Source organism: Carcharhinus amblyrhynchos, chromosome 9, assembly GCF_965287045.1.
Source record: "Carcharhinus amblyrhynchos chromosome 9, sCarAmb.v2.hapA, whole genome shotgun sequence".
Taxonomy (NCBI): domain Eukaryota; kingdom Metazoa; phylum Chordata; class Chondrichthyes; order Carcharhiniformes; family Carcharhinidae; genus Carcharhinus; species Carcharhinus amblyrhynchos.
The window spans coordinates 43,136,550-43,154,523 of NC_137332.1; the positions used below are offsets into that span (position 1 = coordinate 43,136,550).

Here is a 17,974-nt window from a genome sequence, read left to right on the forward strand (position 1 = left end):
AAAAAACTTGAAAAGTCTTCTGTTAAGACTGTACTGTCTCATAGTAATATTTTTAAAGGTTTGGGTAAAGAAGCCAATGAGTAAAAATATTTTCACTACAATTCCAAATTGTCAGAATCTCACTGTCTCAAAGAAAATCTATGTTTTCATAGTGGATATAAATTTCAGGAGTCAACAATAACAATTTATTTCTTTCTCAGTATTTGTTAATAATAATGAAAAAGAAGAATTTGTGTAATCAGTGGGATGATGCCAGTAGAGAGGGAACACAGGTATGCACCATAGTATAGTACAGGAAGTAATTCAGCCCATTGTTTCTGTGCCAGCTCTTTGAAAGAGCCCTTTAACTCAGACCACACCATTGCACTACCTCCGTAGCCTTACTATTTTTTTGCAGTCCAAGTATAAATTTAATTTTGGAAGTTACTATTAAATTTGCTATTTCAGGTAGTGTATTGCGTTTCACTGAAAGAAAATCCTCCCCATCTCCCCGTGGTCCTATTGCCAGTTATCTTAAATCTATCTCCTGTGGTTAAGACACATTTGCCAATGAAAACAGTCCCTCTTTCCAGCAAGACTCTTATTAATTCTGCATAGTGGCAAGGAACCATGTCCATCGCACATACAACATTGTACGTAAATTGCTGATGATTTTTCAATCTATGCTGCCAAGTGAAATCTTTCATCATTTGCAACGACAGCTATATTACAGTCCTATCCGTGCGTACCGACATTGGAGCATACGAACATATGACTAGGAGCAGGAGTAGGCCATTTGGCCCTTTGAGCCTACTGTGCTTACGGTAAGAACATGGTTGATCCACTTTTGGTCTCAACTCCACTTTGCTGTCTACCCCCAAGAACACTTGATTCCCTTATCCGTCAAAAATCTGTCCAACTCAACTTTAAATAAATGCAATCACCCATTCTCTACTGATTCTGGGGAAGAGAATTCCAGAGACTAGCGACCACCTGAGAAAATAATTCTCCTCGTCTCCATCTTAAAAGGGAGATCCCTTATTTTTAAGCTGTATTCTAGTCTCCCTCACAAGAGGAAACATCCTCCTGATTACTTCCATTATCCTTAAATAATTATTAATATTGATACTATTATTTCTTTGAGTGCTTCAGATTCAGATTGGTTTACAAATATCAACAGAACTGAGATAAAGAGCATTGGGTTTACTTGTTAAGACTTGTTAAAGGTCAATCATGAAACATTTTGGCAGATTGACATATCTAAAGTAGTCAAAAGCTAACAAAGTGTGAATACTATAGAAAAAAGGTGGCAATTACAGAGGGGGGTCTGCCTCTTGCACTGCACCTTTTAGTACAGGTAGGTATACTGGGATCAGGCCATTGCTATTGTAACCTTTATACCTGATATAGAACATAGAACATAGAACACTACAGCACAAACAGGCCCTTCGGCCCACAAGTTGTGCCAATCATATCCATACCTACCAGGCCATAGAACTATCTATAACTCTTAATCCCATTAAATCCCATGTACTCATCAAGAAGTCTTTTAAAAGACCTCAGCGAGTTCGCCTCTACCGCCACCGACAGCAGCCGATTCCTCTCACCCACCACCCTCTGAGTGAAAAACTTACCCCTGACATGTTCTCTGTACCTGCTCCTCAGCACCTTAAACCTATGTCCTCTCGTAGTGACCATTTCAGCTCTGGGAAATAGCCTCCGAGAATCCACCCTACCTATACCTCTCAACATTTTATAAACCTTTATCAGGTCACCTCTTAACCTTCGTCTCTCCAGGGAGAAGAGACCTAGCTCCCGCAACCTATCTGCATAAGGCATGCCTCCCAATCCAGGCAATATCCTTGTAAATCTCCTCTGCACCCTCTCAATAGCTTCCACATCCTTCTTGTAGTGAGGCGACCAGAACTGTGCACAGTACTCCAAGTGAGGTCTGATAAGGGTCTCATGAAGTTGCCACGTTACCTCCTGACTCCTAAACTCAATCCCTCGATTAATGAAGGCCAGTTCACCATACGCTGTAACGGAGACGTGGTTACGGGGAGGGCAGGACTGGCAGCTGAATGTTCCTGGGTACAGGTGTTTTAGGTGTGACAGAGGAGGGTTGAAGAGAGGTGGAGGGGTGGCACTGTTAGTCAAGGAAAACATCACAGTAGTGCGGAGGGAGGGCGATATGGAAGAGATAGGGATTGAGTCGCTGTGGGTGGAGTTGAGGAATAAAAAGGGAGAGATCACACTGCTAGGGGTGTACTATAGGCCACCCAACAGCCCAAAGTCAGTGGAGGAGGGAATTTGCAGGGGCATTTTGGACAGGTGCAGAAAGAATAGAGTGGTTGTAGTGCGTGATTTTAATTTTCCCGGAGTGAATTGGAGGGGGCCTAGAGCTGGGGGTACGGAGGGAGAGGAGTTTGTGAAATGTGTTATGGAAGGGTCGCTAGAACAGTATGTAACTTGCCCGACTAGGGGAGGGGCTATACTGGATTTAGTGTTGGGAAACGAGCCAGGGCAGGTGGGTGAGGTAGAGGTAGGCGAACATGTGGCGAACAGTGACCACAAGTCCGTCTACTTTAGGATAAAAATGGAAAGGGACGAGTGCCGTCCAAGCGGGAGTGTGCTGAACTGGGGAAAGGCGAGCTATGGCAGGATTAGGAGGGAGCTGCAGCAAACTGACTGGGAGGGACTGTTAGCTGGCAAGTCCACGGTTGGCAAGTGGGAGGCTTTTAGGGACAAAATGAAATGGTTGCAGGGGAGGTTTGTTCCGGTTAAGCGAAAGGATGGGAAAGGTAGGATTAGAGAGCCGTGGATTACGGGGGATATTGAAGACTTGGTTAGGAAGAAGAGGGAGGCGTATGATAGGTCAAAACAAATGGGTACGGAGTGTGCGCTGGAGGAATATAGAGAGAGTAGGAGGGAGCTAAAAAGGGGAATTAGAAGGGCGAAGAGAGGGCATGAGATGGCTTTGGCCGGTAGGATTAAGGATAATCCTAAGGCATTTTATTCCTATATTAGAGGCAAGAGAGTAGTTAGAGGGAAAATTGGTCCTCTTAGGGACAAGAGTGGAGAGTTGTGTATTGAGTCGGAGGGAATGGGGGAGCTCCTGAATGAATACTTTGCGTCGGTATTCACGAAGGAGAGGGGTTCAGAATCGTGCGGTCTCTTGGAGGGAGCGGAGGTTCAGTTTGCAGGATATAGTTATTACGAGAGAGGAAGTGCTAGGGCTTTTAGGTAGCGTAAGGACGGATAAAGCTCCGGGGCCTGATGGTATTTATCCCAGGCTGCTTAGGGAGGCGAAAGATGAAATTGCTGGGCCTCTGGCGCACATCTTTGTCTCTTCTTTGGACACAGGTGAGGTCCCAGAAGACTGGAGGGTAGCAAATGTGGTCCCGTTGTTCAAAAAAGGTAGTAGGGATAACCCTGGGAATTATAGGCCAGTGAGTTTGACGTCGGTGGTAGGGAAGTTAATGGAAAAAATACTTAGGGGTAGGATGTATGAGCATTTGGAGCGTTGCGATCTGATTAGGGATACGCAACATGGCTTTGTTAGAGGGAGGTCTTGCCTTACGAATCTGGTGGAATTCTTTGAGGAGGTGACAAAAACGGTTGACGATGGGAGAGCCGTTGATGTCATCTACATGGATTTCAGTAAGGCGTTTGACAAAGTCCCTCACGGTAGGCTGGTAGAAAAGGTTAAGGCGCATGGGATACGAGGCCAGGTAGTTAGGTGGATTGAGAACTGGTTGGGAAATAGGAGACAGAGGGTAGTTGTGGAGGGTACCTTGTCGGGCTGGAGGCCAGTGACCAGTGGTGTGCCGCAGGGCTCGGTACTGGGACCTCTCCTCTTTGTAGTCTACATAAATGACTTAGAAGAGGGAGTAGGTGGTGTGATCAGCAAGTTTGCTGATGACACCAAGATGGCAGGGTTGGCGGGTACAGAGCTGGATTGTCAGGTGATACAACAGGATATAGATAGGTTGGTGCAGTGGGCAGATAGGTGGCAGATGGCATTTAATCCTGACAAATGCGAGGTGATGCATTTTGGAAGGAATAATGCAGAGAGGAGTTATGTGATAAAAGGTAGGCCGATTAGGAGTATAGATGTACAGAGAGACCTGGGAGTGCAGGTCCACAAATCCATGAAGGTTGTGTCACAAGTGGAGAACGTTGTTAGGAAGGCTTATGGGATGTTAGCCTTTATAGGAAGGGGCTTAGAGTATAAAAGCTGCCGTCTAATGCTTCAGTTATACAGAACGTTGGTTAGACCGCATTTGGAGTACTGCGTCCAGTTCTGGTCACCTTATTACCGGAAGGACGTGGAGTCTCTGGAAAGGGTGCAGAGGAGGTTTACCAGGATGTTGCCTGGCATGGGGGGACTGGGTTACGAGGAGAGACTGAAGAGACTGGGGCTATTCTCCTTGGAAAGAAGGAGATTGAGAGGGGACATGATAGAGGTATATAAGATACTGAAGGGAATAGATAGAGTTAATAGTGAGAGACTGCTCCCTAGACTGGGTACGAACACAAGAGGTCATCAATTAAGGGTGAGGGGGGGGAGGTATAATTTGGAGGTAAGAGGAAGGTTCTTTACACAGAGAGTTGTGGGGGTCTGGAATGCGCTACCGAGTAGGGTGGTGGAGGCAGGCACGTTGGACTCGTTTAAGATGCAGTTAGATAGGCATATGAGTGAAACGGGAATGGAGGGATATGGTAGGGGCTATTAAATAGGGTAAACCTCGGGAGACACCGGAAGGGCAGGCTGTATAACTAATATGTTTTGTCTTTATTCCACAGGTGGAGGTCCACCTCGTGTCAAGCGAGGGGCATGCACACGGCAGGTTGTGCGTGGGCTGCTCTTGGAAGTCCAGGAGTGGCCTAGTACTTCATGTCGGTGTGTGTGCTTGATCCTGGACCGATAGACGGGCACCGCAACAGCTCAGTGACTAGCACTGCTAGCTGTGCAGATACATGGATTTGGGCCTGTGTCTGTGGGAGTTTGCGCATTCTCCCTGTGGTTGCGTGGGTTTCCTCCGGGCGCTCCGGTTTCCTCCCACACCCCAAAGATGTGCTCTTAGGCTAATTGGTTTCCACCAAATTGACACTATTTCTTCCCTGAATCTGACTGAGTAGGGTCCCATTCGTAGACATGCAGGGTGGAATAGGTGTAGGGCGATGCGGCGGCGCGGGCTCGTTGGGCCGAAGGGCCTGTTTCCCGTGCTGGGTTGTTCTTTGTTCTTTGTTCTTTGTATACGCCTTCTTGACCACATCCTCCACCTGCGAGGCTGATTTAAGAGTCCTATGGACCCAGACCCCAAGGTCCTTCTGCTCCTCAATACTGCTAAGAATCCTACCCTTGATATTGTACTCCTTCATCCCATTGGACCTGCCAAAATGGACCACTACACATTTATCCGCATTGAAGTCCATCTGCTACTTCTCTGCCCAGCCTTGCATCCTATCTATGTCACTTCTGACATCCCTCCAGACTATCCACAACACCACCAACCTTCATATCATTGGCGAACTTACTAACCCATCCTTCCACTTCCTCATCTAGGTCATTTATGAAAATGACAAACAGCAAGGGTCTGTCAGTGGTGGGAGGTAGAATGTGGTGGAAGGTAGAATGTGGAAGGTTAGGGCTAGTAGGAAAGCTGGAATTCAGGTACATGGATGCCCTATGTTATCACTCACACACCTCCAAATCCCATAAAAAGATTAATGAGCAATATTTATTATGTACACTTAATAACAGAAAGTGATGCAGCTCAATGTATGGTGCTTGTGTGGGGTACACAATGCATTCACTCAGAGAGATCCAGACCTTTGACAGAAAATGAAAGTTGAATAACTTACTCAATGTGGACGTGGGTTACATATTGCCTCTGCACAGCTCAAGGATAACCTGATACACGGGGGCACCAGGTTCCTGACAGAGTGAATATTAGGATGTTGAAGCAACATTGTCATTGCACGAAAGAGTCAGTGGTTTACAATCTGTCCCAGTTGAGGTTAATTTTCAGCTGTATGCTGCACAAGTTTGCCCCAGATAAAGCATCACAATAAACTTGAACAGAGAATGGCTAAAAGCTATGTAATACCAAGAGGCCAATGATGTGTAGCAGCCACCAGCAATTCACCTGATGGTACTGCAAGCAGGGTAGGTGTGTGAGAATCTCATTGCCCAGTACTTACAGTGAGAACCTGGACTCAAATACTTTCTGTTTTATACATTTACAAAGGGAGAATAATTATTTGTTTCACCTGTATTCTTTGCAGAGAACTATATATATTCAGCTCACTTTGTAAACAGTTGATGGTTTTTTTGGAATTAAGAAAGAAGGACTGCAATACATGTTAAAGGTGCAATTACTTATGAAATATTTCAAAATTTGTGATAACTGGAACACATTCGCAATGCTGGTTCTCCTGGTCTGACACTGCAGAAACCCCAAAAAAGAAAAATTGTTTACATCATTTCTCCTGTGTTAATGCCAACCTCCCATCCAGGGTGGAGAAGGAAATCCCTCATAGATGTTCATAAGTTCATAAGATTTGGAATAGAATTAGGCCATTCAGCCCATCGAGTCTGCTCTGCCATTCGATCATGGCTGAGATGCTCCTCATCCTCATTTTCCTGCCTTTTCCCCATAACCCTTCAATCCATTACCAGTTAAAAATCTGTCTAACGCCTCCTTAAATTTACTCACTGTCCCAGCATCCACTGCATTTTGGGGTAATGAATTCTACTGTTCCAATTCCAATTCTATAATCTTGATTTGAATTCAGGGCCTATTTGGATGAGAAGGAGAGTTGACTATGAAGGTGAGGTCATTTTAATTTCTTGACTCTGAATGACTTCAAGATTGGCAGGCAGAAGCAGAAATTCATCCAGAAGCTAAATGTCACATAGAGCACAAGGGAAAAGAAGCAGGTGTAGTTCACATAGCTCTGCTGGTTAGTAGTGAAGCGAGGTGTGGTTTCCAAATAGGTGCCAGCTGGGAGGTATGACTGGAGCAACCCAAGGATTCCTTGCTAGGTTCAAAGGAGCAACCTCACAGAAATAGTTTTAAAAAATTGAATTACCTTGGCCTCTTCTCACCTCTCTTCTGCCTTTTAAGCAGTGTGTGATACAAAAAGTGCACTATAAATAATCACATGTTAGTTCCCACACTCATTAACAAGGGCACCATGGCAAACTCCCCCATTCTTAATCAAATTTCTGCCACGGGATCTTGCACTTTCACTGAAGAGGTCAGACAGAACCTTGTTTTAACATCCCATCAAAAGACGACACTTCTGATAGTACAGAATTTCCTCAGTATTGTACTAGAGCGTCAACATTGATTTTTGTTCCCAAGTTGTAGGAGTGAGACTTGAACCTAAAACTTCTGAATCAGAGGTAAGAAGGCTATGATCACAGCTATGGCTGACATTTGATGATACCTTAAATCCTTCTCCTAAGACAATTAGTTTTTGCTTAATTATTATCTTGCTTTCACAGACGCGTTCCTATCCTTGACCATGTTGCTAGTTTCTCTGGCCATATTTGAGTCTGAAAAATAGGCATGTCGAAAACTAAGTCCCTTTGCCAGTGTGACTTCAATAAAATTATAATTTCATTGGAACAAGTTTTGGAGAATTACTAGTTTTTAAACATCTACTTTGGATTATTAATACAGTTTCATATGTAAATATCACATGGAGAATCCAATTTCTGTGGTTTATAATGGAAAGCACATTTTAATGTGTTAATTGCCTTTACATTTGACATTCAACAGCATACACACACTTAACAATGGTACCACTGAATAATTATAATAGTGCTTCGTGAGTAAGTTATTCTTGAGAAAGTCAAGAATAAATGAAAAAGAATCTCTGCATATAAAGAGATTTATAACAGAGCAATTAAACACCTTCTTTACACTACCAAACATAAATATTGGTTAATATAATGTTATGTTTACAACAGCAAATTGTGTAGCTAACAGGATTTGTGGTTGATTTCTATTAATCTTGCAACAGTTTATATTGGCATTTATCCATGAGCCAACACTATAATTGTGGTCTGCAACCTCACTTTTAATATACACTGGTGTTACTCCACTCTAAAATCCATGTGGACTACCCAGGAAAACCCAACCCTAACATATAACAGCGGATGTGAAAGAACATGCAGGATTACTGTCACGTTTGTGTATCCGTCACTAAACCCACAAGAAACTTATTTTCCATTCTGTTTTAATTTTACTTATATTATTTTATAGATGTTTCTGAAAGAGCAAAAGTCATCATATTATCAAATGGTTCTGTTGAAAGGATACAACTGAAGACTATATTTTATGTAAAATCTGTAGGCAGCTACGCTGCAGGTTTCGCATCAATATGAAGTACTTTTGGCTTCCCATTGATACAAATGTCTGGGTGTGAAGTAAATTGAGCAATTACTGCGACCAGCTATTCTTCACACTAACTGCAGTATAGCTGCAACAAGTGGAAAACAAAGGTGAAAAATTCTCAGTTGAGGGTTTTTGAAATGTTTGACCGTATCAATGCCACGAGTTCTTTGTTCGAACAAACAGTTAAGCAGTCTGTGAAATTCATATAGTATCAGGGGATGTTTCTATTGAGGACACAAAGTATAATTAAGTCCAAAACCATTCACTACTCCCTTAATGGTAATCAGATAAAATACAATCACAGAAAAATTCGGATGTGCAACACTTCTATTATTGGGTGTAGTTTTCAAACCAAAACAGCATCTGGCCCACACATGCAAACTGATGCTGCAGGCCACACCAAGCACCAATTTGGGTAAGTCATTAGCATGGGCACAGGGAGTGAAATATGCTGACTGTATATGTCAACATGTAATGCTGATTTGACATCAGCAATGCCATCTTTAATCTGAACTCTCCAGCTAAAACCTTTCCTAAACTTCACACATCTGAGCATGTGGCTGATAGCAGGAAGGACCCCTCCCCTCCCTAGCATGAATTAAAATGATTAATAGCTACTTCCAGGTTAGTTGTTGAGGGATTTCAACATGTTGCTGCTGAGTTAGTAGAAGTGTTAGTGATTTGTACTGCTATTTAAACTTGCTGAAATCTATAGGAAATGGTATGGCATGTGGTGTGGTCTTGGTCCTGATTTCAAGGGTTCTGCTCAGACCAATTGCTCCCAGTCATTTATGATGACATTTCTATCCTCCTATTTCTATTTCTCCTACCTCAATCTGAGCGTGTGCAATGCATCTGCACCATTGAAATCTTTCCCCCTGTTACAGGCAGAACAGCAGCAGAATACATGACTGGCATTATCAATGGAAGTGAAGCTGATCTTCTATGTTGGAACAGGAAACATTTCCCACGCCTACTACATAAAAGCAAATTATTGCGGATGCTGGAATCTGAAACCAAAAGAGAAAATGATGGAAAATCTCAGCAGGTCTGGCAGCATCTGTAAGGTGAGAAAAGAGCTGACGTTTCGAGTCCAGATGACCCATTGTTCAAGTTAAAAGGCATAGGAAGTGGGAGGTATTTATACTGTGGGGTAAGGGGATGAAAGATAAGGGAAGGGGATAAAGTAGGGGGAAAGAGTGGGGGAAGGAAGAAAAATGAAGAAAAACAATTAAAAAAAAATAGGGAACAATGAAGAATTAAATACAATAGAAGTTGAGGTAGAGCAAATCATCTGAAGTTGTTGAATTCGATGTTGAGACTGGAAGTCTGTAAAGTGCCTAGCTGGAAGATGAGATGCTGTTCCTCCAGTTTGTATTGAGCTCCACTGGAACACTGCAGCAAGCCAAGGACAGATATGTGGGCATGGGAGCAGGACCCTTCCCTAACCTTTTCTCCCCATTTGCTTCCCCTTTTCTAAATTTTACCTCAGTCCCATCCATTTCCCCCGCCCTCCCTCAAACATCTTCATTTCAGCTTCTCTGCCGTTTGGCCATTCACACACTTTATTCTCTCTGTGGACAGCCATCAGCAATCTTTTCCCCTGGTTTTTGTGGCTATGGCTCATCTTTCATTCCCTCACCCTGCAGTATAAATATTTCCCACTTGCTATGCCTTTTAGCTTTGACAAAGGGTCATCTGGGCTCGAAATGTCAGCTCCAACATCTACAGTGTGCTATTTGCTGTCATGTGAGAGTGGTCCTTGAGGCTTTGTCTGCAAAGAGAAGGCAGCACTTTTCATTCTCTTTTTCATGAGGAGTATGTGAAGCAAACATGGGGATTTGTTGAGGAACGTGTCATTGACTGCATACAACTCAACGTGCCAGCAACTTAAGTGAACTCGCCATGCACAGCAACTTTCATCAGTGTGTATGCCACTAGCATGAACAAAGTCAACAATAAATTCTGTGATGATCTCCACTCCTTGATTGTTACTGTGCCTATTTCGGGTGAACAATTAATTCTTGATTACTTCAGTGCATAGGTTGGTGCAGGTCAACAAGCATAGGAGTGGTCATTGGAATAAATGGTGTTGACATTTGATACAACAATGGTCTCCTCTTGCTGAAGTTATGTGCTGAGCTCCTACCTTCAAATGTTACTCCCCTAGACTCCTGCCATTGATAATCCAATATGTCAATTATTAAGGAATCCCAGCTTCCAGGGCTTTTCAATGTGTCCTGGGTGAAACTTTTGGAAGGCTAGTCAATGGCAAGCCATCACTATCCAAGCAAGATGCCTGACAGAAACATTTGCAGGACTATCCCTTGTAAGCTCCAAGAGCTGCAAGACACTGCAGCCATGCCTGTCCTCAGCTTTGATGTGACTGCCTGAAGTTGTGCACTAGCTTGTTCTGCAAGAGAGAGAAGGGAATGTGCCAGTGAGTGTGATGCAATGTGTTTGGGTGATGTGAGCGTCATGGTTGAATAGCAATAAGTGAAAGCTGTGAAATTTGGGTGTGAGACTTGCAGCATTGCTACATATTTGAGAGCGAGGTGAAGCTGTGAATGTGAGTTATGAGTTGCGCTTGATAAGAGATTGTTGGTTGGTGAAGGGGGTGGAGAGTTGCATTTAGCAATGTGTGAGCTGTAAGAATTTAGGCAATTGAAGCAATAAAAGATGAATTAACTGACCTTGACCACTTGTGTGAGGTCAATGTATTTTACATGACACTATGGCTGGAATTTTAGCCTGCCCACCCACAGCGAGGGGTGGACAAGTGGGCGAGGGGTAGACCGTGGAAAGATCTGTTGACCTTGGGCAGGTGCTTTCAGGACAAGTGAGGCCTTAAAACCCCACCCTGTATTCAGGTCCTTGGGACTAAAATGCTGACATTGTCTGCAACAGCTAACTGCTCCCAGTGCCTTTCACTGCTGTGGCCAGCTGCAAACCATGAACAGGCCTCCGTTTCTGTGTTGGAAATCATTGCAGTATGCTCCCTATTCTGTTGTACCATTATTCCAAGTTTCTCTTGCTCAGAAGTCTTCTCCAGTCACTTGCAGTACCAACTGTAGCCAGGATGCAGTTCCCCTTTAACAAGTGCAGGGTGACTTCAAGTCATGTGCAGACTAGCTTTAAATGCAGCTAGCCTTGTATGAACTTGAGCCACCTCCTGAGGCATACAGCCACCCAACAATACGCTTAGCACAGGCTGCATGCTAAAATCATAGAGCAGAAAGCACAACATATGCTTGCTGCCTGCAGAGGAAGGAATGGGCACAAACTAATTGTGCACTGTGGTACTCCTGCTTGTTTTCAGAGATTATCCAAGTTTCTCGTAATATGTTTTAAAAGCGTACGATGTGATGTCTATCTTTATGTTTTCAATTCAATTCCCAGTTTAATTTGCTTTGTTATCTATAAACAGACAAAAACGTATCCAGGAAGCTTGTGTTGCGTGATGGCATCCCACACGAAGCAACAGATGGAATAAATTAATTTGTAAATCTCTGTTTAACTCAAAAGGCATTTCAATGCGCGAATGCCTAAGGAGACATGTGCCTGGTCGATGAGGCACATCACTGAATGTTTGGTGAAAACAGCCACAAGCTGGCTTGCAGTGTTCATAGGGCTACAGTGAAATGATTTGAAATTACAATGGCAGAGCATTTGAAAGACAGGGAATACTTGATTCACAGTTCAGGAAGATGTTGTTTGAAGTTGAGTCCAGTAGGAAACAATTAGATAGCCTCTTCATTATGAATGTTATGGTCTGTATTTTACCTCAGGCGAGATCTTTTCATGCTCTTGAAGAAAAACATTTATTTTCACCAGAATAAGGAAGGAACAGACGACCTGACCTTTACTACAAAGTGATCATGACTAGTTTCCTTTGCCTTGTGACATTCATCATAAGGTGAAAATATAACCTTCTACAGACTGACAGCAGTTCTGCACATCACAGTAACACCCTGCATGAATATAGCAGTGAAATTAAAATATTTGGAAGCTTGCTATCAACACTTAAGGGCCGGACAACTTTCATGTAATGACACTTTACCCACTGTGTGATACTTTGAAAATTTGTTTCCGCAAAAGCACAAGTTACGTTCATTACACATAATAATTGGTTTTATGGAAATTCAAGTGTTATTTAACATTTCACAAATTTGAATTTGATGGTGCTGTTTAGGGTGACCACTGGTGGAGATTAGAACACCGGACGCAAACCATTCTCCTGATGCGCCAATCTTGCATAGACACAAAAATGGTTATGAGGCAAGCTAAATTCCCTGGTCTGTTGTTATAATTAATTAAAATGAGTCCAATGCGCTGCTGCAGTTGGATTAATAACTACACAAGTTTTTTTCTAGGCCTCAGCTATTTGCAATCTTTGTCAACAGGATGCAGGATGGATCTGATGGGGCCTTTGACCTTACTCTCGTAGCGACCTGGAAATGATCAGGAGGGAGAAGAGCTGAAAATTCATTAACAGTGTGACCTTTTGGAGTCATCCAACCTCTAATTGGTTGATTTTGCTACCATTTGTTTCTGATTCATCACTAAATTGGTCAGTAGGTGCCCACAAAATAAACAGATCTTCCCTCAGCTGGGCTGTGAGGCTTCGTGAGACTTTTTGAATGATGCAAGGCAGCAAGCATTTGAAAAAACGGATGTAAGACCACCTGAGGCAACAATGGGACCTGAAATCTGGATTGCCCGGTGCGAAACCAGGTCTGGGAAGCCTAGTGCTGTTAGGTTTTAAATGTAATGTTTTACATGGGCAGCATGGTGGCACAGTGGTTAGCACTGCTGCATCACAGTGTCAGGGACCAAGGTTCAATTCCGGCCTCAGGTCACTGTCTGTGTGGAGTCTGCACATTCTCCCCGTGTCTCCAAGGGTTTCCTCTGGGTGTTCCAGTTTCCTCCCACAGTCCAAAGATGTGCAGGTTACGTGGATTGGCCATGCTAAATTGACCTGTAGGGCCCGATTTTACCAAAAATACGTGCCCGTTTTCAGGCGAAATTGCAGTAAATTTGGGCGTCAGGCCTGTAACGCGGTCTGCACCCGAAACCGAGCAGATCGTGCCTTTACTGACACTCGATTTGGGTGCAGATCCGGTCTGGCCCCAATTGGGCGGCCCGATGATTTAAATGCATTAGCATGCATTTAATCGACTTAATGAACCGTGCGCCCAACTGTACTGTCAAATCCCTCTCTACCGTTTTTGGATCCATTTCGGATCCGCACTGCTATCCACCTGCAGAATAAAAATCCGAAACAGATTCCTATTCTGCAGAGGAACCTCCGAAGCTCACCCTCCTCGAACACCGTCCTGCAGACTAACCACCCTGGCAGACCCAGTCCCTCGCGATCCGAACCCCCTGGGAGGCAGACCTTCCCCGGCAGACCTCACCACCCCCAATTAGATCCCCCCCCCTCCACCCCCGGAGGCAGGCACCCCTTGGCAGAGCACACCCCCCCGCCCGCGATCCATCCCCCCCGACAGGCAGCACCCTCCACCCCCCATGATCAAACCCCGCCCCCCCCGACCTTCTCCTCCTCCCCCCCCCCCACCACCACGCACCCACGGTCAGACTCCCCCCCGGAGGCACCCGGAGGATAGGGGGAGGATGGACTTGGGAGAATTTCCACCAACCCTTCCCCGCAACCAGAGATCCATCTGAGCCCGCCCTCGTCTTCCAGCAGACGCCAGCTGAAGGCCAGGAAGGCGCTGCAGGCTCTCCAACGAGTGCAATAAGAAGTCTCACAACACCAGGTTTAACTCCGGTAGGACTTTATCCTGGTGTCGTGAGACTTCTTGCTGGGTTTACCCCAGTCCAATGCCGGCGTCTCCGCATCAACGAGTGCATGTTAGAAGGATGGTGGAGGGAAGAGAAGCAATCGAGGTAGGTTGGGGGTGCGCTCTGCCATGGGGGGCCTGCCTCCTGGGGGGTGGGGGTGTGATTGCGGGAGGTGGGGTCTGCCTCCCGGGGCGATCTGATCACGGGCGGGGGGGGGGAGTTCTGCTGGAGGATCCTGCCTCCTGGGGTGGGTCCAACCACGGGGTGGGGGGGGGCTGCCTCCCAGGGTGGTCTGACTGGGGGGAGCTACCTCCTGGGGGGGTTCTGATTGGGGGGCATCTGCCGGGGGGGGCTACCTCCTGCGGGGGGGGGGGGGGGGGGGGGGGGGCGGGGTCTGATTGGGAGGTGTCTGCTGCGGTGGGGGGACTGTCTCCCAGGGGGGTCCGATCGCGGCTCACCCCCCCACCCCCCACTGGTTCTCTCTGATTTTGTCTTTCGCATCTGGGCGCTCTGTTTCAGATTTTTTTCGAACTGCGCATGTGCAGTTCAGAGCTTCAATCGTTCCGGCAGTGCTAAGTCCTGCCCATAGCACGGACCGGCTCGGAGCTGGCAAAAAGGTATGGGCGCGCTGGAACGAGAATTCTGGGCTCGGATCCGTTTTACCTCCGGATCCGGCCCTTAGCCTCCGATTGGTAAAATCTGTCCCTTAGTGTCAGGGAGATTAGCAGGGTAGATAAGTGGGGTTAAGGAGATAGTATCTGGATGAGATTGTTGTTGGTGCAGACCTGATGGGCCGAATGGCCTCCTTCTGCACTGTGGGGTTCTATGATTCTATATTGTGGTCTAATGAGACAAAAATCTTGCAAAAATAGTCCATGACATGAGCAAAGATTTCGAATTCAGCAAACAATTAAACCAGGAACTACAGATAGTTTTCATCGAGTGATACTTCTGACTCAGTTATGGACCACTGCCTGGACTTTCTCCGAACCATATCCCATAGGTAAGAGACTGCTCAACTGATTAATGGAAATTTAGACACTATGGAAAATTGCTCAATCTCTGGCAATGACATGAATTAATGATATTAGACCAAACCAGGAGATTTAAAAAAAACATGTCCAATTTCTGACCTCCTCCTAGTCATTGCCTTGACAACAATTGTATTTTGCTCAGACACTAAATGAGATACTGAGCTCCCTGACTAGAATAGTACAAAAATATATAGTACTCAAATTAAAACTTTGTAGATACTGAGTGAGTAGATCATTGCTGTAGCATGACCATAAATATTACTCTTCACTCTCAGAACCTGTGCATTTTCTATAAAGTTCATTTGCCTGCCATGGAAAGAAAGAAAAACAGAACGATTTGCACTTATATAGCAACTTTCACAATTTTAGGATGTCCCAAAGCCTTTTAGCTGTGAAGTCGTGCTTGAAGTGCACTCACTGTGTAAAATAGGAAACATGGCAGTCTATTTTCACAGAGCAAACCTGCATGAATAGCAATATGCCCACGACTAGATTATCTGTTTTGGTGACATTGATTGAAGGAAAACTCCCTCGCTCTTTGAAATAGAGATATGGCATTTTTAGAGTCCACCACAGTGGGAAGATATGCCTCGGTTTAACATTTTATCCAAAAAGACACTTCCTCCAACATTTACAGCATTCCCTAACTGGAGTGGCAGTCTCGATTTTTGTGCCATATTCTACAAAGTTGATGTATAATCATGTAGTATAACAAAAAGTTACAGCTGCAATAAATCAAATAAATCATGGTGAAAAGACGGTACATAGGTGCGATATGATTTTTGCACTACTTGCAAGGTTGTCAACATAAAAATGTCACTTGTTCTCATTAATTAACCGATAAATTGAAAAATGTGTGATAAATGTTCACTATGTGACACACTGTGAAGGAGGAGCGGACTGCTCTAACCTTTATGCTGACTGCCAGAAAATGCAGGTTGATACTGCATCTGACCTTCCCCCTCTCATTATGAAAAAGCATCTGGCCTTTTCTTGGAGTTCCTTCACAGAGGTATGGATGAGATTGGGAGCTCACCATAAGGAAGGCAACACATTTTCACTGCTGTATTGCCATGCTACCAACAAATGGACTATTTGTTTATTCTTTTCTCACCTTTCAGAGCAGGTAACACACTGTCCAATGCCTACCAGGCAGGACTGTGTCGCTGTGCAACCTACTCACATTTAGGATAATGTTGTAATCATGTGCCGTTCTTCACCCAAATGACAACAGCAAAAGCTCTGTGCATAAACATGACTGACCAACAAGGAGTACAATTCAAGCAAAACGGGATAAAGCGTTTTTGTTTTTACTCCACCCTATCAAAGACCAACAAACTGAGAAGCATAAAGCAGCCCTACATCTCAGCTCGCATCTCCCTGGCCAGGAGTCAAATGCTCACCATTAGTTTGCCTCACAATTATTTAATTATGAAGGAAACTGAAAGGAAGTAGAATATTAGAAAATACTGGTAAGTGGATACTGCCTTTTTCCAATAATTTACATTGACTTGTCAGCGGAGCGACAATCATTTAGAAATAGGCTCAGCGGAACTAGGAAAGCAGTCTTCATCAAGCAGATAAGTTGTTTTCAAAATGGTTGATTGCAACAGGATGGAGGCATTTAATGCATCCTTCCGCCTCTGTCTGATCACAACAGTGCTGAAGTCTACATGTGTGTTAACCCTATAAGGACTAAATTATCTACAGTAGGGCTTTATGGCCTGCATGTAATCAAAATGACCAGGCACTGAAATCCTAATTGTGATATATCTTTTACAAAGTGTATGTTTATTTTAGTGCATGAATTGTAAAAGAAAATCAGACAATAGCTTAGATGTCATAGGCTAATGTTGCAATAAAAGAGATAGTTTCTAAATAGAAAATGGTCAATGCATGATAACCTCTGAGTACACTTTCAATTTTATTTGTCAGCAGTATGTTACTTGAAACACAAAATGTCAAGTTAGAGGGTGCTCAGTAGCCTGCTGCTCAGTTCACCCAGAGAGAGGGAGCAGGAATAGCAAGAAGCAGCGGGAGGCCTATTCAAGGTCAGCGGCCTTGGTGTCTGAATTGGGGTCCTGTTTCAGGCTCAGAGGAAGAAGGGTCCAGCCTCAGGAATGTCAGTGGGGGAGAGAAGCAGTAAGAGGGGCAGACATGAGGAGATGGTGAAGTGGTGGGGTCTTCACCTGAATTCTGTCTGTCTCCCAATTTTTTTAAAAACATCAACAACTTTGTCTGGAGAGACACTTTCAAGAGGGCAAATATTTTTGACCCTGTGTTTGGCACGGAGAAGGAGTCCAGCCACTTTAGGAAATAGAGGTAATCGGATGGTTTTCTGTATCAAATGGAGGACAGTGGTGACTGGATCAGGTGATAGGGAGTCACCAGAGAGTTATGGCTATCTAGTGAATTGATGGTGCTCCTGGCTGCAATGCTGCTGATGAATGTTTGCCTGCACATTTTACTTTTTTGCTATTCATTTTGTGTGTACTTTTGTATTTTACTTAAAGTGATAGGAAAATTTACCTTAATTCAGCCTCCAGCTGTAATGCGAGGTGACTTCAACAAACAATAATGATTCACGTATTACAGAGAGGTGTCACATTCAGGACCACCATCGCCACCCATGGGATGATAATGAGAAATATCAAAGGGGGGATTGATTAGGCCTTCCAAGCTTATAATATCTGCAAGTACCCCTCTAAGCCATCCATCATCCTGGCTTGGAAATATATCACTGTT

At 44.4% G+C, this 17,974-nt stretch overlaps 1 protein-coding gene across 5 annotated transcripts in view; it reads right to left on the minus strand.

Annotated features, from left to right (window-relative positions):
- nfia (nuclear factor I/A) overlaps window positions 1-17,974 on the minus strand; it is a 699,967-nt gene that overhangs the window by 634,014 nt on the left and 47,979 nt on the right. The window lies entirely within an intron of this gene.